Source organism: Vulpes lagopus, chromosome 13 (genome assembly GCF_018345385.1).
Source record: "Vulpes lagopus strain Blue_001 chromosome 13, ASM1834538v1, whole genome shotgun sequence".
Classification (NCBI taxonomy): Eukaryota; Metazoa; Chordata; class Mammalia; order Carnivora; family Canidae; genus Vulpes; species Vulpes lagopus.
In genome coordinates this window covers 60208297-60231989 of record NC_054836.1, presented here as the reverse complement: position 1 = coordinate 60231989, position 23693 = coordinate 60208297, and the positions used below count along the sequence as shown (strand labels likewise).

The 23693-nt window shown below is 42.5% G+C and overlaps 1 protein-coding gene and 1 long non-coding RNA gene across 22 annotated transcripts in view; one reads left to right on the top strand and one right to left on the bottom strand.

The window, feature by feature from the left end:
* CADPS2 (calcium dependent secretion activator 2) overlaps nucleotides 1-23693 on the top strand; it is a 457875-nt gene that overhangs the window by 206336 nt on the left and 227846 nt on the right. The gene's annotated exons all lie outside the window — the stretch shown is intronic.
* Nucleotides 2824-23693, bottom strand: part of LOC121474807 — a 45673-nt gene continuing 24803 nt past the window's right edge. Inside the window, exons 2-3 of the long non-coding RNA XR_005983534.1 lie at nucleotides 14994-15131; nucleotides 2824-2883 (exon numbers count right to left, since the gene is read on the bottom strand). This is a non-coding gene — a long non-coding RNA (uncharacterized LOC121474807). The remainder of the gene's footprint in view (nucleotides 2884-14993; nucleotides 15132-23693) is intronic.

Below are 23693 nucleotides of genomic sequence, written 5' to 3'. Positions count from 1 at the left end.
AGTTGATGGAAATTGCTATAATAATGTCTACTTTATTTCTGTATCCCTATAATAGGAAAACAGAAACCTGGCAATTGATCAATTGAGATTTATGCTGAACTCAATCTAGAATTTTTTTTTAAAGATTTTTATTTATTTATTCATGATAGACACACACAGAGAGAGAGAGAGAGCGTGAGGCAGAGACACAGGCAGAGGGAGAAGCAGGCACCATGCAGGGAGCCCAACGTGGGGCTCGATCCCAGGACTCCAGGATGACGCCCTGGGCTGAAGGCGGTGCTAAACCACTGAGCCACCTGGGCTGCCCTCAATCTAGAATTAAGTAGTAGTCACCTTAAAAGGTGACTTAAAAGGTGATACATTAATTGGGGAAAAAAAGCACTATTTCATTAAGAGATGCATATAAAAAAACTTAATTTTTCTTATTTACTAGTAAGAATCACTTGTCCTTTTTATCTTGGATCTTTTGAATGCTGTGATAATAACCAAACTCAGAAGGAATTTTATTTCTTTAGTTTTTGATTTGGTTTTTGACAAATAACTATATATTTAAGGTGTAAAACATGATATTTTGGTATGTGTTGTGAAATGATTGTCACGATGAGACTAATTAACAGATCTGTCCCATCCCATAGTTATCTGTTGTGTATCTGTGATGAGATACTTGAGGTCTACTAAGACTTACTGTCTTAGCAAATTTCAGGATATAATATTATAAACTATAGGACTGTTACCATATTATAATTAGTTTTTGAGAACTTAATCATAAATAGCACATTGTACCCTTGGATTCGTATCTCCTCGTTTCTTCCACTCTCCAGCTTCTTTAACCTCCATTCTTGTGCTATTAGTATGCATTTGACTTTTCCATATACACGTGAGACCGTGCAATATTTGTCTTTCCGTGTAGGGCTTATTTCACTTGACACGATACCTTCCAGGTTCATACATTTGTTGTTGCAAATGACAGGACTTCCTTCTGTTTTAAAGCTGCATGATGCTCCGTCGTATGTCTATACCACATTTTCTTTAGCCATTCTTCTGTTGGTGAATGCTTAGGTTGTTCCATATTTTCACTACCGTGAATGATGCTGTAGTGAACGTAGGAATGCAGGTATCTCTTCAAGATGGTGATTTTATTTCCTTTAGATACATACCCACAAGTGCAATTGATGGATTATATGGTAGTTCTACTTTTAATTTTTTTGAGGAATCTCCGCACTGTTTTTTTTTTTAATTTTTATTTATCTATGATAGTCATACACAGAGAGAGAGAGAGGCAGAGACATAGGCAGAGGGAGAAGCAGGCTCCATGCACCAGGAGCCCGACGTGGGATTCGATCCCGGGTCTCCAGGATCGCGCCCTGGGCCAAAGGCAGGCGCCAAACCGCTGCGCCACCCAGGGATCCCTCCACACTGTTTTCCATAGGGGTTGTACCAATTTATGCTTTCACCAAAGTACAAATGTTTTCCACATCCTCACCAATACTTCTCTTTTGACTTTCTGATGATGGCCATCCTAACAGGCGTGAGGTAATATCTCATTGTTTTGATTTGCATTTCCCTGATGATGAGTGATGTTGAGCATCCCTTCATATACTTATTGGCCATTTGTATATTTTCTTTGAAAACCATGTCTGTTCAGCTCCTTTACCCATTTTTAGTAGGGTTATTTAATTTTCGCTATTATAGGAATTCCCTACATATTTTAGATAGTAAAATTTAATCAGATGTATGCTTTGCAGATATTCCAGAAGTTGCCTTTTCAGTTTGTTGATTATTTTCTTTGCTGTGCAAAAGCTTTTCAGTTTGATTTTTGCTTTCATTGCTTTTGATTTTGGTGTAATCCAAAAAATCCTTGCCAACACAGGATGCTTTTCCTCTGTGTTTCTTTTATGGTCTCAGGAATTATGTTTAAGTCTTTAATCTTTTGAGTGTTTTTTGTGTAAGGATCCAGTTTTATTCTTTTACATATGGATATGTAAAAGTTTTCCCAGAACCATTTATTATTAAAGAGAACTCATCCTTTCCCCATTGTAGATTCTTGGTGCCTTTGTTGAAAATCAGTCAAACGCACATGTGTGGTTTATTTCTGGGCTCTCTTTTCTGTTCCCTAGGTCTGTATGTCTTTTTTCATGGCAGTACCATATTGCTTTGATCACTACAGCTTGGTAATATTGTTTAAAATCAGTAAACATAATGCCTTCAGTTTAGTTCTCCTTTCTCAAGATGGCTTTAGCTGTTCAAGGGTTTTTGTGGTTCCAAACTAATTTTAGGAAATTTTTTTCAATTTCTTTGAAAACTGCCATGAGAATTTCATAGGGAGGTATTATATTGCTCTGTTAGATCACTTTGGGTAGAATATATATATATAAATTTATTTTTTATTGGTGTTCAATTTGCCAACATATAGAATAACACCCAGTGCTCATCCCGTCAAGTGCCCCCCTCAGTGCCCATCACCTAGTCACCCCCACCCCCTGCCCTCCTCCCTTTCCACCACCCCTAGTTCATTTCCCAGAGTTAGGAGTTTCTCATGGTCTGTCTCCCTTTCTGATATTTCCCACTCATTTTTTTCTCCTTTCTCCTTTATTCCCTTTCACTATTTTTTATATCCCCCAAATGAATGAGACCATATAATGTTTGTCCTTCTCTGACTGATTTATTTCACTCAGCATAATACCCTCCAGGTCCATCCACGTCGAAGCAAATGGTGGGTATTTGTCGTTTCTAATGGCTGAGGAATATTCCATTGTATACAGAGACCACAGCTTCTCTATCCATCATCTTTCGATGGACACCGAGGCTCCTTCCACAGTGTGGCTATTGTGGACATTGCTGCTAGAAACATCTGGGTGCAGGTGTCCCGGCGTTTCATTGCATCTGTAGTGAGAATGGGGAAAATGAACAAGGCAGGAGACCACACCTGTTGGAGAGGATGTGGAGAAAGGGGGACCCTCTTACACTGTGGGTGGGAATGTTACCTGGTGCGGCCACTCTGGAAAACTGTGTGGAGGTTCCTCAAAGAGTTAAAAATAGACCTGCCCTATGACCCAGCAATTGCACTGCTGGGGATTTACCCCAAAGATAGAATAGATATATTTTTAAAAGATTTTATTTATTTTTTCATGAGAAACACAGAGAAAGAGGCAGAGACACTGGCAGAGGGAAGCAGGCTCCCTATGGGTCCGGGACTTGATCCCAGGACCCTGGGGTCACACCCTGGGTCGAAAGCAGACATTCAACCACTGAGCCACCTGGATGTCCCTAGAATAGATATTTTAACAATAATCTTCGGATTCATGAACATAGGCTGTCTTTCAGTTTGTATTTTCTGCAATTCTTTTCATTAACATCTTAGAGTTTTCAGTGTTCACATCATTCACCTTTTCAGTTAAATTTATTCTTCTGTATTTTATTCTTTTTGTTGCTATTGTAAGTGAGATTATTTTATAATACCTTTTATGGATAGTTCACTGTTACCATATAGAAGCAAATGATTTTTGTGTTGATTTTTATATTGTGCATCTTTACTGAATTCATGCATTACTTTCAACAGGGTTTTTTGGGTGGAGTCTTTAGGGTTTTCTATATGTAAAATCTTTTCTACAGAGCCAGGTTTACTCCTTCCTTTCTTGTTTTCATGCCTCTTTCTCTCTGCCCCTTTTTGTTTCCTTCCTTCCTTCCTTCCTTCCTTCCTTCCTTCCTTCCTTCCTTCCTTCCTTCCTTCCTTCTGCCTGGGTGCCTGCCTCATTGCTGGCCAGGACCTCCCTATATTATGTTAATGTAGCAAGAGTGGGCACTTTTCCCTTGTTCCTGATCTTGGACGAAAAGCTTTGTGTTTTTCACTGTTGAGTGTGATATTAGCTGTAGGCTGGTCCTATGTGACTTCTATATTGAGGTATATTCCTGAAGGAGATAAATCTGTGTGTGTTTACATAGATGGGTATCTTACATAGATAAGTATCTTTATAGATACAACATTATACATAGTAACATATATTTACAGAGCATTACAAAAGAAAAAAGATTATATATAAATTTGGTACAGGTAGTTATGATAGGGTCCTCAATAAAACATATTCAGGTATTAAAGTATCTACAGTAGTATAAAACCAACGGGGGGGGGGGAATGGAATCAAAGTAGAATCTCCAAGTAAAATGAAAGGATGTCAAATTTCTTTTTTTTTTTTTTTTTTAAGATTTATTTATTTTAGAGTATGAGTAGGGGAGAGGAGAGAGTCCTCAAGCCAACTTGCTGCTGAGCACAAAGGCCCAACATAGAGCTGGACCTCATGACCCTGCAACCATGACCTGAGCCCACATCAAGAGCTGGGCACCTAACTGACTGAGCCATATAGGCCCCCCTCACGTTTCTATTATAGAATAATTATACAGCTGTTTTTAAAACAGATGGTGTCAGGATTATTTTGCCAGATAGATTCCGTTGAGTCCCCTTAAGAATGACATCACAGTTTTATGTTAAATGTCAATGGTCCTTTGCATTTAAATTTAAAATTTCTAGATGCGAACTGAAAAATGTGTGAAGAGTGTATACAAGCTTTCAAGTATGATGGAGTTTTCAAGTCAGAGTAAGTCCTGAGGTCAGAAGACGTTACTGTTGCTGTGCTTCAGATGCAAACTACTTAACTCATGTGGTCAAAAGAATGCCCTTATTCTTAGCCTCGCTCATCCTATCAAGAATTCAGTTTGGCAGTCCGGGAGAGGTCCTGGGGCCCACCTCCATTGTGGCGGCTGCAGATCCTCACCTGAGTAGAGCAGTGCCCAGGGGGTGATAGGACCCGTCGTCCTGAGGCACGTGTGCAACGATGACAATTTGGAAAACACGAGGAGAGAGCCAGGGTACCTCGGGCAAAGGATTTGCCAGGATCCTGGGAACAGTGCATGAAGGAAGAAGAATGATGGTGATACCAAGGGATCCCTGGGTGGCGCAGCGGTTTGGCACCTGCCTTTGGCCCAGGGCGCGATCCTGGAGACCCAGGATCGAATCCCACGTCGGGCTCCCGGTCCATGGAGCCTGCTTCTCCCTCTGCCTATGTCTCTGCCCACCCCCCTCTCTCTGTGTGACTATCATAAAAAAAAGAAGAAGAAGAAGAATGATGGTGATATCAAGAGGTAGAAAAGACATCTTGGGAAACCTAATCGAAAAGCATTTAATGTGAAGTGGTAAATAAGTGCATATTTTCAGAAATGACCAGAATTTATAATCATTAGAAATAGACCTATATTGGAGGAAAGAGTTATGGAGGTAGAGTTTTTAAAGAATTCAGATTGTGACATTTTAAATGATCATTTCAGAGTGATTTTGGTGGGCATCTATCAGAACATGGTTTTAAAGAAAAGAATGAGTCAGAGTGGAACACAAATCCCAGCTTCGCCACAGATTCACCATGTTATCCAGGCTAGTTGGGCTCTTTCAGTGTGTGTCCTTATTGGTGAAATGGGGGTGATAGGCTTGTATCGAGGGTTATATTGTGAATTTGAGATGTGTGTGCAAACCTCAACCACGTTCTTCTGCTTTTACCTCTCTTCATGTGCTGTTTTTGTTTCTTTTAGCCCTTGTTTTATATGCTTGTCACTGAGTTTGTTAATGTTTTTCTTTTCAATGTGTGCATGATCTCTTAGCATCCGTCTGTGGAGAATTAGCAGGAGAGGGCTCGCACACGATGAAGAATTGAGTACTCTTGACAACAGGAAAGAAATTTATTTTACGAAGTGAAATGTGCTTTTGACTCCAGAGTCCTGCCTAAGATTTTTGGCTGGGGTGTTTTTATTGTCATGCAATATTTATTTGATGAGAACCCTATCACCATCTTTTTTTTAAGATTTGAGAGTTTCAATCAAATGTAAGCAGTTTTCAACATGAATAATGGCCTGGTGTCAGTTATGAAGGGACAGCATTCTTTGGTTGTCATATATTTACTATCAGCATTGGTTTTGTTTCTCAGTTGATGTCATTGAAGATTTATATCTGCTCTGGTAAAATGCAGCTGTCAGAGGATCACTAGCACTGTGCACCAGAGCGTTCTGCGATTGTTGACAGTAACTTTGCAGCCATGTCCTCCACGTTGGCACCGTGTTAATATGTTATGTGCAGGGCACTCAACTGTGACTTGAACTGGAGCTGCGGGATTGAAACACAGCTGGGGACTCCCACTACAGTTGATGTGTGGCTCAGCAAAAGAAAGAGTAATTTTAAATCCAACGCGACCCTATATTACCAGGATTGTGTAAGATAGAGGGAGATCTGAAACAGTTTGTAAAAATACCTTGGAATCCTTGGTGGGCCCTCAGTGGTGGGAAGGGAAGGCAAGAGGTGGTTTGTGTAGAGTGTTTCAGTGGCCTTGGTGACCTGGAGATGCAAGCTAACGGGCGGTCAGAAATGCCATGCTGCACCTTCCCTCTGCAAGTGAGAGCAGGGTGCTTCGTTGGCTTTTCTCTGTCCGAGAAGTCTGAGTACTGTTCCAAGACCGGTTGGGCTGGGTGAAGGTTTTGCAGGCAGACTGATCTCAGCACAGTTTTCCTTTATTAAAGTACTTTTTTACTTAAGCATAGTGAAATATTAATACAATGTATTATAATGTTTTAAATTTTTATATTCATTCTAATGACTCCTTATATCCTCATAGACAGAAAAACTCATTTTGGGGTAATATCTATAGCGTGTACATTTATGCATATACATTATTATATAGATGTTTTTTTCAATTTGGTAAGTGTATGAAATAGAGTTGCAGTAGTTATAGTTAGATGAGGACTGACATCCTTTGCAGGTAAAACTTATTTGTCGTGGTAAGACACAAATTAAGAACACAAATGAAGACAGGATCTCCTGTCTTAATAAATTTTTAAGTGCACAGTACAGTATCACTAGATCTGTAGAATTTATTCATCTCCTATAACTGAAACCTATAACTTTTTTTTTTAAAGATTTATATGAGAGAGAGAATGTGCGTGCATGCACGCAGGGGGCAAGGGGGTAGGCAGTGAGGCAAAGGGAGAGAGCAGACCCCATGGCCGAGCGCAGGGCCCAACATGGTGCTCCGTCTCGTGAACCTAAGATCATGACCTGAACTGAAACCAAGAGTCAAACGTCCAACCAACGAGCCACCAGGCGCCCCAGAAACGGTTTACCCCTGGAGCAGCACCTCCTCGGCTCCCCCTTCCCCCAGCCCCGGGCAACCACCATTCTGCTCCGTTTGTCCTTTCGTGACTAGCTACTTATACCTAGTATAAGGCCCTCAGGGTTCATCCTTGTGGTCACATGTGGCCAGATTTCATTCTTTTTTGAGGTGGAGTGATTTTACACACCTTCTTCCATCCATCCATCCATCCATCCATCCATCCATCCATCGATGATGCCTTTGGGTTGTTCCATATCTTAAGGATGGTAAACGGTGCCGCAGTGAGCATGCGAGTACTAATATCTCTTTGAGATCTTGATTTCAGTTCTCGTAGGTATATACCCAGAAGTAGGATTGCACTGGATCGTGTAGTAGTACTATTTATTTAATTTTTTGGTGAACCTCCATACTGGTTTTCCATACTGAATGCACCATTTTGCATTTCCACCAACACTGTTACGGGGGCTTTACTTTCTCCGTGTCCTGGCCAGCGCTTGTTATCTTTGGTTTTTAGATTGATAGCCATCTAACAGGTGTAAGGACTCTGTCATTGTGGTTTTGACTTACATTTCCCTAATGATTACAGATGTGGAGCATCTTTTCATGTACCTTTGGCCATTTGTAGAACTTGTTCGGAGATATGTCTGTATGAACTTTACCCATTTTCTAGTTAGTTTTTTTTTTTCTTTTTTGCTCTTTAGTTATATGCTCTTTATGCTTTGGATATTAACCAAAATTATTAATATCAGATAATAAGGTTTGCAAATATTTTCTCTCATTTCATAGGTTGCCTTTTCACTCTGTTGATTGTTTTCCATACTGTGCAGAAACTTTTTGATGTAGTCCCACTTTGCTATCATTGCTTTGTGGCTTGTGCTTTTAGCATCCTATCCAAGAAATCATTACCTAGACCAATGTCGTGAAACTTTACCTTATGTTTTTTTCTATAAAATTTACAGATTCGGATCTGACATATAAATCATTAATTCATTTTAAGTTGATTTTTGTGACAGTGTTCCAGTTTCATTCTTTTGCATGTGGCTATCCTGTTTTCCCAGCACTGTTTGTTGAAGAGACTACCCTTTTCCCCAGAGTGCCATTACGTATTCTTGGCACTCTGGTTAAAGATCAGTGGACCGTGGATACGTGGGTATGTGAGGTTGTCCTGTTCTATGTCGTTGGTCTGTATGTCTGCCTTTATGCCAGTATCATTTTGTTTTAATTACTATAGCTTTGTAATGTATTTTGAAATCAGGAAGAAAAAAAAAAAAGAAATCAGGAAGTGTGATACTTAAGTTTCTTTCTCAAAATTATTTTGACTATTCAAAATCTCTAGTGATTCCATTTGATTTGTAGGATTTTCTAAATTTTTGTAATGGCTGTAATTTTGATAGGGATTACATTGAGTTTGTAGATTGTTTTGGGTATTATGAACAGTTGAACAATAATAAATTTTCCAATCCATAAACATGGGGTTTCTTTCCATTTATTTATTCTTAAATTCTTCTTAAATTCTTTCATCAATTTCGTATACTTTTCTTTACCACTCTGGTTAAGTTTATCCTAAATTAATATTCTTCTTGATGCTATTTTTTTTCTAATTTCCTCTGTGGATATGTCACTGTTAATGTATAAGAAGGTATTTAAATTTTGTATTTTGATTTTGTTATCTGCAAACTTACTGAATTTGTTTTGCAGTTTTGACAGTTTTTTATGGAATGTTTAGTGTTTTCTATATACAAATAATAGCTGCAAACAGATAATTTTACTTCTACTCGAACTTGTATGCTTTTGAAATTATTTTTTTTTCTTTTCATAATTTCTCTGGCTAGGACTTCCATTACTAAACTTAATAAAATGCTAAGAGTGGGCATTCTTGTCTAGTTTCTGATCTTAGACGAAAAGCTTTCTGCTTTTCACCATTGAGTATGATGTGTGCAAGGGGCTTGTCATATATGGCCAATATTTTATTGAGTTAAATACCTTTTATACCTAATTTTTTCAGAGACTTTTATCATGAAGGGTGTTGAAATTTGTCAATGCTTTATTGTGATGATCATGTGATTTTTATTCTTCATTCTATTACTGTGGTGATTTTCATATGTTGAACCATTTTTGCATGCCAGGAGTAAATTCACTTAGTCATGGTATATGATCTTTTTAATTGCCTATTGATTTTGTTTTGCTGGTATTTTGTAGAAGATTTTTTAATCTATGTATGCCAAGGATATTGGCCTGTAATTTGTCTTTGTCTTTGTCTAGCTTTGGTATCTGGATAACGCTGGCCTTTTAACATGAGTTTGAAAGTGTTCTCTTCAGGGCCGCCTGGGGGGCTCATTTGGGTCAGCGTCTGACTCTGGATTTCCTTTCAGGTCATGATCTCAGGGTCATGAGTTGGAGCCCTGCACTGAGTGGGGAGTCTGCTTGAGATATTCTCTCTCCTCCATCTGCCCCCCTCCCCTCCTCCCATTGGCATGCCCTCGCTGTCTCTCAGAAATTAGAAAATAAAAGCAAAGTGTTCTCTTCAGTTTTTTGGAAGAGTTTGAGAAGTGTTAAGAAGTACTTAATTCTTTCTAAACACTGTGTAATTTACCAGTGAAGCCATTTGATCTCGGGCTTCTCTTTGTTGACAGGTTTTGGTAACTCATTCAATCTCCGTGCTAGTTATAGGTATGATAAGATTTTCTTTTTATTCCTTCATCAGTCTTTTTTTTTTTTAATTTTTTTTTTAAATTTATTTATTTATGATAGTCACAGAGAGAGAGAGAGAGAGAGGCAGAGACATAGGCAGAGGGAGAAGCAGGCTCCATGCACCGGGAGCCCGACGTGGGATTCGATCCCGGGTCTCCAGGATCGCGCCCCGGGCCAAAGGCAGGCGCTAAACCGCTGCGCCACCCAGGGATCCCTCCTTCATCAGTCTTATATGTTTCTAAGAATCTATCCATGTCTTCTAGGTTGTTCACTTTATTGGCGTTAATTGTTCATAACAGTCTCTTACGTGATTTTATTTATGTGGCATTGGTTGTAAGGTCTCTTTTGTCTGATTTTGAGTCTTCTCTCTCTTATCCTGTCTAGCAAACTAAACAAATTAGTTTAGGAAACTTCTGCTCCAACCAAAGAAGTGACATTTTCTTCACCTACCAAGGCACTCTTATTAGTGTATCATAACAGTGACTTTCCTATTTTAAGTTTTTTCATTACTAGTTTTTCAATAAATTATGTTTGAATTTATGTAATTTTTTTAAATCATAATTTTTAATTTCCTCTTTAGAAGAAAGAGGACACCTTGAATATGTCTAAAGTATTGTCAATTATCTGATAACTTTGGCAGAATGAGATGTATTATTCATAGTAGTTGTTCCTATTCTATAAAACCTGAAGAACCCTCTAAGTATAAGAACCCTGTTACCTGGAAGATAGGACAGTGTGTTTTCTTTTCTTTTGAGGTAAGAATAAGTCTTCTATAAATTTAGGTAGGGGGATTTTGGTGGGATTTATTATTATTATTTTTTTTCACACTTGAGTGTCTTCCAAATTAAAACTATAGGCTCTAGAAATATTGCTGCAAAGATAATAACATTAACATTATTTAGAGTTTTGAAAGTTTGGGAGATGGGGCAGCCCGGCTGGCTCAGCGGTTTAGCGCCACCTTCAGCCCAGGGCGTGATCCTGGAGACCCGAGATCGAGTCCCACGTCGGGCTCCCTGAGTGGAGCCTGTTTCTCCCTCTGCCTGGGTCTCTGCCTTTCTCTCTCTCTCTCTCTCTCTCTCTCTCTCTCTGCCTCTCATGAATAAATAAATAAATTTTTTTAAAAAATGAAAGTTTGGGAGAAAAGCCTTTTTAAATTCTTTTGTTCTCAGAAAAGACTTCATTGATACACAACCACCAAAGAAACCACAGTGATGGTAATTTGGCAAAAGAAAAAAAAGTGAAGCATTAGTCAATTTTTAGACAAGTAACACTTTTGTTATCTTGGCTCAGATTTCCTTATTATATAAAATGCAAGATGGATTTGTTTGGCAAAGATTTGATATCTTTTGGCTTTTATAAAATAGCAAAATTTTACCTGGAGCAAGGTTTTGAAATTGTGACTGTGTTCTTATGTTTAATTTTCATCTTTTTGCCACAATATAGCTTTGCTGGCAGATGGCAACATTTGGATCATATTGAGTTTGGCAAATTCTCATAAGAACCTTCAAAAATTTTAATATTTGCATGTGAAAAAAACACAAATTTTACATATCTCTGCCAGAATGGTAGAGACAAAGTCTTCTGCATTTTTCTTATTTTCATACCCTGTGTTACTTCACATTTAAATATGGTAAATGTCTAGGAGGAACATGAATGCATGTATTACAAATACAATTTTAGGGATGGAACAACTTAACCTATCCTCTTCCACATTTAAAAACTGTGTTCCTAAAGTGGCATCTTGTGTTTTTGTTAAAATATAATCAGTAGCTGAAGGTCAACATTTACATCAGCATTAAACAACTTTTCCTGTAGACTCCCTACAAAAATTCAGGACATTTGCATCCAGGTACTCCTCCTGCCTGGGGACCAGCGCCTTGGGTCTCTTCGTTCTCCTGTGCTCCCCAGGTGCAGGCCGCAGAGCGAACTCCCAGGAGAGAGACTTGTTAGTTCCTAAGTAAATTAGCCCGAGGTCAGGAGGACCAAGACAGATGGATGTGTTTTAAGTTCACCTCCAGACAGCTTCATGTCACCGTTACGTCCAGGGGGATTTCAGCGTTTATGTGAGCTCCCTGCTTAAGCACACGTCCTACTTTTGTGGGACTAGAATTGTAAATGGCTTAGACCGGAGGACTCGATTTCTGTGGCAACTCATTAAAACTTCAGAATTCTTCCGGAGGCTCAGAACAGGTTTGTGGACTTAATGCAATTAGTCACTTTTGTGATGAGACTTACTGACAGATGGACCTGTTTCTCCCATAATCAGACAGATTGCTGATTACATGAAAATTATCGTTAATATTTTCTTGGGCATATCTGTGAATGTTTCACGGCTTCGTTTTCCAGAGAAGGTCCCCAACCTCGCCAGTGACCTTTGCTGTTCTCCCTCAGCTGGTGGGATCTTTAAAAAGAGGAAGCTTGTTTACACCAAGCTGTGCTTGGCTTTGTTGCTTTGACTCCACGGGGCTGCTCTTTCTGTTCGCAAAGAGGCTAATTCCTTTACTTAGCTACTTTCTGTGGTTTGCTTTGTTTTCTTGCCATACTGTTGTGTGTGGCAGCTTGGACAAAAAGTGTGCATCTATTTTATAACTGTTCTTGTCTTAGAACCAGCGCGAAGATGTAACACGCAAACCCCGCATTCTTAGAAAGGGATCACGACTGTCCCGTTTCACCGCACTTCTCCTGTAAACCAAGATAGGTTACCGGGAGGATCGTTAATCTGATCTAGAAATAGTCATCCATCTGGCGTGGGTGAGCAAGAACCTCACCGTAGGATGTAATCAGTCTCCTTTGTTAGATAGGAGGCAGATACGATGTATTCTGTATTACTTTAAAATGTGAGCGATTCATAATGTATGTGGCGCTGCTCCTCCTGAAAGAAACCTCTGCGGTGGGCCAACCCTTGGGATAGAACACAAAGGAAAATGGCTTTCGGATTCAGAAAGCTGTTCCTGGAAGTCATTGTCCGCTGGACAGGGTCTCCTTTTTGATCCTCCACGTTGACATGGGGCGGCGCATCTGTGTGGTTGCCTTCACTCAGGGATCTCTGAAAATTCAACACATTCAAATAGAGACACTTCTTTGTGACCCTTAGCCTTGGCCCGGGTCCCATCCCAGGAGTGGGATGCCTCCGTCTGCACAGGGGCCCCAGCCAGATGTCTGGGTGCTGAGCATTCCTTCCTCTTTGCAGTCCCCGTGTCTAAATCCTGTCACGTGTGTCTCCTCGTCGCCCAGCATGATTTTCCTTCCCGCATCCCCTGGTCAAGGAGAGCCTCGCAAAGTAAAGTTGGTCTAGCCACTGCCGACTTTACTTTGCGAGGCTCTCCTTGGTCTCCCTGTCTCCCTTCTTGCCTCCCCCGTAGCCCAGTCTCTAAAACAGTGACATGATGTCAATCCCGGCGACATTCGGTGGTGACTTCCCTCCGCCTTCATGATGCCGTCTCTGTGAGGGGCCGTGTTTACTCGACTTGCACTTACCTCTGCACCTGCCTCCTGCATTCGGCGGGCCACGGTCTTTTCAAGCAGGAGTGTGATGCTGCGTCTTTATGGCAGCAGTTTCCCTCAGCACCTCCCTCGGCAGGAGGGGGAAGCATTCGTGGAGAGAAATGCCGTCTGTCCTGGTCCGAGGCCGCCTGCTGCGCCCCTGGAGTGGGGTGTGTGGTGCTCCCCTCCGCGGCCTTCTTGCGCCCCGGCACTCACTCTCCCAGCAGGTTCCTTAACCTCGTGTGGACTCTGTCCCCCAAACTCTGTGTGTTGCAGCTTCTGCTATTTGCTGCCGCTCAGTCCTGTGGTTTCCTGGGAGGCAGACACCGGGTCCGGTTCACGTTGCGTCCTCAGTGGCTCTGAGGCTGACCTCTCTCTGTCGGAGCATTTGACCCTTAACAACTGATGACAGGATTCTCTTGGATCTATTCCTTAAGCATCAGGTTGATTAGTCTATAGGGGAAAATACCGATCAACAAAAACTGGATGTACGTATACAACTAGATACACACTGACTGGTCGTCTGGTGTTCACGCGTAAGAAAGTCAAATGTGAGTCTGGACTTAACTGGGGCCAGTTGTCATCCTGATTTCCACCACCACGTGCGTAGATACAACCTGCTGAGTGACACTGCACAGAGCACTGTCTGTGTCCCACGGCTTCCTTCACAAATTGCACATAATCTAACCCTGACATCCCATCATGTACGTCAGGACATTTGTACGGTGACAGACTGAAATCTCCTCTGTGGATCCCATGCGGTTTCTAGGGGCAAACGCTCCTTAGTTAAGCTGGAATTTTAGCATTCCTTAAAGTCGTCGTATCTTTGTAACAAAGGTAGGATATTTTTATTTAACCAAATCGACAACTGTGCTTGTTTTCACTTAAAAATGTCCCACCCATGTTGCTTACTTATTTTGCATATGTAAGTATTAACAAGTGACAGCAAAACATATATACATACAGGTGGTTAAGGAAAGGGAAGTTGTAATCCCAAAATAATTAAATATCTAACTGGGCAATTAAACTGTTTTGTGAACACATGATTTTGGAGGTCAGAAGACCCAGATGATGGTTGGTCTTCTAAAATCGTATTATTCTCATTTAAAATAAATAAATAAATGTATTTATATATATATATATATATATCAAGATGCCAGCTCTGGCTTTGTCACAAGTTCTGTATGCTTCCATTGAAAAACATGATGAATGTATCTCATCTGATTAAACAGGAATACAGGTTGCCTCGGCGGGTGGCTCAGTGGTTACGCACCTGCCTTGGGCTCAGGTCATAATCTCCGGGTCCTGGGATCGAGCCCCACGTCAGGAACGCTGCTGGGGGGGGGGGGGGGTCTGCTGCTCCTTCTCCCTCTGCTGCTCCCTACCCCTGCTCCTGCTCACTCACCCTCTCAAATAAACAAATCTGTAAAAAACAAGAACAAGCCTGAAACACAAATCCACAGGTAAATGTTGTGATTCTCCTCAAGGTGGAAGCATCTCAGACCTGTTTGGTCAACAAAATACTGGTGGGGTGTTCAAAGGGAAATTGGGAGTAAACTACCTTTCTCGTCTGGAGTTAGCATTGAGTTTTACAATGTGTACAAATAGTTTTTGCCTCATTATTTCATTTTTCATGTTAGAGAAGACTTTGGTGGATGAAAAGACCAGAGATACCTCATAGAGAAAATTGTGGCTGCTCCTGAAGTAGTCATGGAGAATTCAGTTCTGGTGGGGTTTTCTGCGATGATTCTCCATATAAGCTGGGCACAGGTGCAATAGTGGTACGATTAAAAAAAAAATGTATCCAAACAACTGGAAAAAAAAACACAAAATACTTTTATTCAGTCACTACAAAGCTTAACAGAAAACTTAAGTGCTCAAAATAGATGTTTAATGAATAAAAACACACCTGTTACCCATTAACAAATATTTGCCTAAAGAAAGTTCTACTTTGTCACTGTTGGCTGAGACTGATTGGCTAAGAAACGAATAGTGGTCCCAAGTAAGCACACTTAAAATAGATGCGCGTGTTGATCAGCTGTGACAGTTCTGGTATGAAGACACCCGTTTGCTTTAGAGTCTTAGCCACTATAAACATGCTAAAGTCACAGGATATTAGCCAGAGGCGATGTCATATCTTAAAATATAGAAGTGGCTTTCAGACTCAGGTGACCATCTTTTTAACAGTAACCCCCTCCCCCTTGAGTTGGCTGCATTACCCATAGAAATTGTTCATCCGTAAATATGACAAATTCTGTATATGTTTGTGTGGCTGACAGTCTGGTGTAGAAGTTTGCATGTGGCACTTGTGCAGTTGCCCCATGGGGCCATGATTCAAGGAACAACGTTCCTGATCCGACCTGGTTCACCTCCTACAGTGAACACAGCAGGATTTACTTGGGAGCTTGGTCATCCAAACACTGTGGCTCTCCGCACGGTCCTTTGAGGACTGGTTAGAATAAAGCTTATGCTGTCATTTATTTAATGATTTCAAGCTCTGCTAAGTGCTACGCAGGTGCTGGGGTGGAGATGATGCCTAAGATCAGACATAGCTATGGCGAATGGCACTTGTCGTCGGAAGCAGGGGAGACAGGCATTAATAGCTAAGCACCTAGGAGCATACATCATTACAAACTGGGTGACTGCTTTGAAAGAAATGAGTATAATCCTATGCAAATAGGTCACAATCTACCTGATTTGGGAGAGTGTCCTGTGGAGCAGGTGGGGACGGGTAAGGAAGTCTTTCTGAGCAAGTGGCCCTTGAGAAAGGTGCGTTGTTGCCAGACAAGGGTGGGGCACGTGGGACAGCGAGGGATCCGTCCTACTCAGGAAGAACAGGCAGGTGGCTGCACTATAGCCGGGCGTGTTTCTTGACTCTCTGGTCCTTCCAGTCACCTCATCTACAGAGCCATTCTTTGCTTTTTTTGTTTGTTTAATCTCCACCTTTTAAAAGTAAGACTGTTGATGACCCTCATAGCCCAAGGACAGAGTAAGTGAAGGAAAAACAAATGAGAAAGCTCAAGTGTCTTCCTCTGGCTACCAGACTAAACGGGGGAGGAGAGAGCTGCCAGGTGGAGTCTTGAATTCTTAAATTCTTCTCAAGACTGGACTTTCTGCAAACATACTGAAGCCCCTCCTCCAGTATGAGGTTCTCAGAGTAGCCAAGATAAGTGCCAGCTGCATACAACCTATAAAATGCTGTAAGGATGGATCGTCAGTTCTTTGGTTTCAGAGTTTCTTCCAAAGAGAACCTCTGGGGATTTTATATTTAGGAATTCCAAATATATTTGGCGCAGTATTCTCCAAAATGCAGCGTCTTACCTTAAGATTAGGGCACCATGACTATGCAAAGTAGCAGTGCTTTATATCCGCTGATAAAGCATCCGTAAAGCCAAAACATGTGTTTGCCCTGTTTGCTGCAGCGGGTTGGGCAGCGATGGCCTTCCCAGCAGTCAGCGTCAGCAGAAGCTGAATCACCGTGTGCCTAGAACCGGGAGTGTTTGAGGACCTCTGTCCTGTCGTACTCGATGTTTGCTGCTGCTTCCCATGGAAAAGAGAATATACGATCACTCACAGGACTTCTTTCCCTTCGGGGAGCTGGTATGGGAAGGTGATCGGGAATTGGTCACTGGGAACTCCATCCTGACATCAGGAGGACGGGGTGCGCACGTGCATGGAGAGTAAGCACTTGTGTGTAGGCCTCCTAGTTTTCCAGGCATCCGGGTAATTCCTTATGGATGTCGCTCATTCTTCCGAATCCTTAATGTCAGGTGGGCCTCATTACTATTCCTGTGTTCTACATAAGAAAACGGATCCTTAAAAAATACTAACCAGCATATGTAATTAGAGCAGCTGCTGAGCGGAGAGCCAGGATGGAGACCCGGGCGTCCTCAGTGCTCCTGCACAGTCAGAACTGCGGTGTGTGCGGGTAGATCCAGGGCCACGGGGCCGCAGTGAAGGATGCGCTGCTTCCACAGCTGTGGGTAACCTCGGTAGCTGCTGAGACCAATCCTGAAGGTGGAAAAGTGATGCGGAGAGTCTGCCCTCTTGAGGCAGGACGCTGCCGCCTTCCTCAGTGACAGATGGTGTGTGCGACATGCCTGCCTGTCCCTTCCCTATGGGCCCTGGCCTGGGGCTGCAGCCTGTTCCCTCATCTGCCTGTGCTCCACCTGCAGCCCCATGACGGGCATGTGCCAGGTGCTTATGATAGGTCAGGGCCAGAGGTTGCACACGTGAGGACAGGAGCTAGAGAGTGTCGTCATGTAAAGGTCCCTTCAGTTGCCTGCTAGGTTGGTGTTGGAGGAACCCAAACCGACGCAGCAGTTTCCGGGCCTGTGGAACCCCAGCAGGCTGCATTCCCGTATTAACTCATGAGCACCGGAGTCAGTTCCTAAAATATCGGTGTGAATGTCCTTAGCTGTCAAAGGCATGTCTGTGTTACGTTTCTGTTCTAGGGTCGTCCCAAAGGCCCGTTGCTGACCATCAGAAACCGGCAAGCGGGGATTTCTTTTCCCCAATAACATGGGGCTGAGCATCATAGGATCCTGGGGCAGCGACTGCGTAGCTCATGGTCCCCGCGTCCCCGGGTGCTGTCCCCGCGGCTCCCTGCTCGGCCCCGTGCGCTGCATGCCCTGGTGTCCGCCTGCCTCTGCCCCCTGCATCCTGCCCTTCTTGAGCACAGCGTGCGTTTTGCCATCTTCTCAACCCCCCAGGAATTGTGCCCTTGGGAGATCTCAGGTATTTGTGTAATTCAGATACTTCGTTCCTCCTAAGCTCCTCCTGTGCAGTTGAAAAGTTTTATGAAACAACGTTTTATGTGCAGAGAGCGCCCCCGGAGGACCGTTCCTGGGAGACACGGAGTAACCCGGGTAGATAATTCAGGCGGGCTTTCTCTCTTTAAAGCCCCCATGTACAGCCATACGGACCCCGAGGCCTTTCCCCGGGCGGGGACTGGGGAGCACTTGCTTTCAGGCGCCAGCCAGTAGGAAGCGATGACTGACATCATAGCACCTCGCGAGTCCAAGGTGTTCATACAGAAAATGTAGAGGAAAGCATTTTCGCACCCGTACATCTGGCCCCCGAGAGCATGAACCTGCCTTAAAGTTCTGTCAAATTAGAGATTGACTATTGGGATGTATCTGGTAAAAATCAATACTAGTAACATGGATGTTCCGATTTACTAGCAGCACCATGCTCTACTGATTCGTCACAATAGCTTGAAATCCTATATTTTAAATTTCTGTAGGACATTTTATCTTGGAAGGAGAATGCATTATTTTCACAGTTGAAAGGCTTTTTTTTTCCAGTTCATAAAACACAATCACATTTTACTTTGTATCAAAAAAACAAACCAAAACAGAAACAAACCACACTAATGTTCTTTTACTTCAAAGTTGAGGGTATAACCCCAGGATGAACATACAGTGATACGTGTGTGGAGGTGATTGATTATTGGTTTATGCAGTGTAGTTCTGCTCCTTTCTGCACCAGTGCATTTTAGGATTTGAACCTCTCTGTAGAGATGCGTTGTATTACTTCATGCTCTAGAGCTACATTAATGGAGCTTCCATCAGGTTTGTGTTTCTCTAAGTTCTTTAAAATCTCAGTTTCCATCTTATAAAAAGTTACATTTTCTGTGCTGCCTTGACCAAGTAAAATGGTAATGCAAGATATGACAAATAGTTCTCTTTAAAATTCGATGCTTCGAGCTAAGATCTTTGAACCACCCCGCCATGAATGAGAGAAAGGAAAATGCTTGGGAGGGATTATATCTTCTATTTTTTCTGAAACCCGATTTTGTGCTAACATGCCTGCTAGACTTTCCCAGAAGAAAATGGTATAAGTGTAATATGATTACTCTGGATATGGAGGTTTAATGGCATGAATACTTCACAAATGAAATACAGACCTTGAAGGATAATTGTATCCTGTTATTCTTGAGGCTTTAGTGATCCTGAAAGCAGCGACATGGGAGCTGTCTCCTTGCAGGGAAGTGGAAATGTCCAAGACCCGGGAAGGGACAGTGGAGGTGGGGCCCCCGGGATCTCTCTTGTGTTGTGAAAGTGACCAGTGCCCACCGCAAGCCATCCCCAGGTGTCCTTGTGCCTTCAAGTGAAAAATGTCATCTCAGGATTTCTCCTTCTGCCGTGTTGACAAGATAACTTTGTATTGTCTTTCCATCATAATCAAAAGTTTTGGGGCTCCAGGGGGCTCAGCAATGGAGAGTCTGCCTTCGGCCCAGGGTGTGACCCCAGGTCCTGGGATCAAGTCCCACGTCGCTCCCTGCATGGAGCCTGCTTCTCCCTCTGCCTGTGTCTCTGCCTCTCTCTCTCTGGGTCTCTCATGAATAAATAAATAAAAATCTAAAAAAAAAAAAAGTTTTAATGGACCAGTTTTGAAAGATCATCCCAGAAGTCAAGTGATCAAACTTCGTTTAACTATAAAGGATACTTTCTAGTCCTGTTAAAATTTGCTTCGTGTCAGCGTTTTAGACTGAATTATTTTGTAAAGGAAGATGGCAGGTAATATGCAAAACTCTTAGGATTTAGGGTAACACTGAGGTTATAAGGTTGGCCCCTTACTAAACCTCCCTCCTTTCCTCCATCTCTCTCCCCGTCTCCTTACCACCCTCTCTCCTCTTCCTTTTGCCCTCTCTCTCCCTCTCTCTCTCTTTCCTCTTTTTTTGTCATGTTTTCTAGTAACGGAAGCCTCTCTCTCTCTGTAGTTTCTTATGCTGTCTGGATTCCAGTGTTGCCTTTTTGTGAAGCTGATTAGACTTCCCTGTTGCAGACTACCCGTTCTTCTCCGGGACGTGTCGCTCTGCTGGGCGGTGGAGCCAGAGGCCCTGGCACGGCGCGGGCACCCTCATCCCGTGTGCTTCCCGCGGGACAGGTGCGGGCCGCTGGGGCAGGCACCAGGCTCATCGCCTGCATCCTGCCTCAGGCCTCGACGGTTGGTGAGGCGGGTAGGATGAAGTGAGGGCGGGGGCCACGGCCCGGGCCGTGCCTGTCGGGAGCGGCCGTTGAGTCCAGCTCTGGCTCCGGCGTCTGCCCTGTTTTGCCTCTGTACTCTGCTGGGGGCAGCCGCTCTGGGACTGGGTCGCAATTTTCTTTTCCTTCTTATTTTTATTTTTCTTAATCCATCTGACTGTGTCCCTCCTCGCCGCACACACTCCTCTGCAGGAGACTGTTGAGAGCAGTGATACATCGGGGTAGCTGATGTCCTGGGGGTGGTCGTGGTGCCGCTGTACAGATCGATTCCTTTTGTTGAAAGAACAGAATACTTTGTCTTAAATAACAGTGTCCTTTGTCAGGTAAACGTCAGCTTCGTGGCCTAGAAGGCCGCGTCGTGATTTCATTCTTTGGCATAGCGATACTGCCCTGGATATATTCCTAACCTCTTGTGCGGTTCAAATTCGATACCAAATTGAAATTTCATTTACAATTTTATTTTTATTTATTTACGATAGTCACACACACAGAGAGAGAGAGAGAGAGGCGCAGAGACACAGGCAGAAGGAGAAGCAGGCTCCATGCACCGGGAGCCCGACGTGGGACTCGATCCTGGGTCTCCAGGATCGGGCCCTGGGCCAAAGGCAGGCGCCAAACCGCTGCGCCACCCAGGGATCCCCCAAATTGAAATTTCAAAGATGTTTAAAGAATGTCAACAACAGTAATAGCAATAAGTAAAGCATTTTTTATAAACACTATTGATCACCTAACTTAAAATTTCATTAAATGTATAGGATATTTGTTTAATGATATATTCAGTGTATTTTTAAGGGAAGTTTGTCCTACAGATTATTAAAATTGAAAGTTAAGGATGTTTGTTTACAATAAACTTCTCAAATCCTAACATACTTGGATTTTATATTAAAATGAATTATTTTATTTTTTTTTAAATGAATTATTTTAGAATTTGGACTTTTAGTAGAACCGGGCTGTTTGTGCTGCATTTTATTTCCATAGGCATTCGTCTTATGAATCAACTTTTAAAATAGTATATTCTTTTATATTTAAGAGTACTTTAATTTTTTTTAAAGATTTTACCTATTTATTTGACAGAGGTTGGAGTGGCAGGGAGAGGGAGAAGCAGACTCCCCGCTGAGCAGTGAGCCCAACCTGGGGCCCCATCCCAGGACCCCGGGATCATGACTTGAGCTGAAGGCAGACGCTTCACCGACTCAGCCACCCAGGAACCCCAAGAATAGTTTAAAATCTTGGGCTGTCTTAGAATTCTGTCCTTGGTGGTTTCTTTTTTCTTTTTAAGAGAGATCATGCATGATTTGAGGGTGGCAGTTGAGAGGGGCCAGGGCAGAGAGAGACAGGGGAGGGCAATTATCCCTCACAGGCTCCACGCCCAGTGCAGAGCCAGATGCAGGGTTGAGCTCATGGCCCTGAGATCAAGGTGATGTCTTTGCAGCACTTTTACAATAGTTAAAATCGGAAACAGCCTTAGGGTCCATAAGAAGAGCCCTACAAGGAGGGGTTGCTTTAGAGACTTAAAACTGTGTGCAGTCCATGTACTGGTAAGTAAAGAAGATCACTATGGCATGTTATGTAATAGAGCACAAGTGAGCAATGTGAATATCCTGTGTATTTAATGACAAAAAGCCTATGTTTGGGTGCACGCATGCCCATCTGGCTAGAGATACATATGCAGGCCTGGATTTGTGAGATACGAACTCCTCCCATCTCCAGTTCTTAAGGGACACCCGTCATAGGGACACGCATTCCTGTAGTTCCTCCTGTCACCTGTTAGTGACTCTCAAATCGGAATCTTTATTTGCAGCCTTGTTGCTAAAGTCCAGATGAATTTCCAGCAGCTTGTTGGAATCGGACACTTGAGTTTTCAAATAAGTCCCTTCGCCTCTTGTAGTTTTGACCACGGTAAATGATGCCACCAGCCGTCCACACTTCCGCAGAAACGCAGTCAAATCTTCACCATTCTATCCTTATTCTTTGGCTTAAGTCCACCAGTAATTGCTAAACCTGATATAGTGGGCCCTGGGAAATGATGCAGAAATGTCAAAGTTTTTAAATATCAAAATCTGCTCTTCTAAAAGTGTCTTCTGCTTGGAGCTTTCCATAAAACTGTCTTCATTTTCCATATTCATCAGGAATGGCTGTATTTAAAAGAATTTGTTCAGCATTTAATATTTTAGAAGGCTTTCAGTGTTGTATTTAACTTTTACTTATATAATAGACTCTTAGTCATTCTTTAAAAATTCTCAATTTTAAATTATTCCATTAAAAAGAGATAGCCCCGTGTATTTATACTAATGGAGTCTTGCATTTACTTTGTGTATTTTGCGAGTCCTTTGAAGGTACCTGTTTTACATACATGCCGGTTTCAGAGTAGTTTCAGTGTATTTCTGACAGTTGTGAGCAGGACAATGGCAGAAACCAACAGATACAAGCAAGGGTTACAGCTTTCTTTCTTTTTTTTTTTTTCTAAACATTTTATTTATTCATGAGAGACACACAGAGAAAGGCAGAGACACAGGCAGAGGGAGAAGCAGGCTCCCTGCAGGGAACCTGACATGGGACTTGATCCCAGGACCCCGGGGTCAGGTCCTGAGCCCCCGAGGCGCCCCAGACACAGCTTTCTTGATGGAACCAAAGCACACCTGCCTGTAGCTGCATGAGCAGGGCCACAGCTCGGGTGATGGTGGTGACGCTCCTGAGGATACAAGCATCAGGCTTTTCTGACCAACCCACTGCACTCCATTGTGCGGCATTTCTATTCCCTCTTGGTCCCCCTTAAGGAGCTGGTGAGGAGTGGCCATCTACCCTGTCACCAAATAGGAGTAATTAAAACTATCTCAAAGCAGTCCTGACAGTTTATGATGAATTAGATGAATCCAAATTAGTTTTGGGGGCAAATCTCCTGCGGGACAGCAGGAGGAGACCTCAGACCTATGTGAGATTGATTGCAGTAGACGTGGGAAGATTTTCTACTTCTTAAGTAAATAACTAAATCAGTGCTACTTCAAATATATGATGTTTGAATGTTTAAGTTATGAGCCTAAACTTTAAGGAGGCAAAAATTCTTAGATAAATGTCACATCATTTAATCTTAAAATGCCTGCTTTAAAAATGATAATCTGTGGTTAGATTGTTTTTCATACTGCAGTTATTTGAAGAATTTTATTTGTTTTAACCCTGTATTTAGATGTTTTCTTAAAAAGATTTATTTATTTGGGAGACAAAAATAAAGAGCACAAGCAGGAGGGGCAGAGGAAGAGAGAGAGAACGCCAAGCAGACTTCCCGCTGAGCACAGAGCTGGACAAGCAGCTCAGTCTCACGACCCTGAGATTCCTGCACTGAAACCAAGAGTTGGATGCTTAACCCCCTGGGCCATGCAGGCGCCCC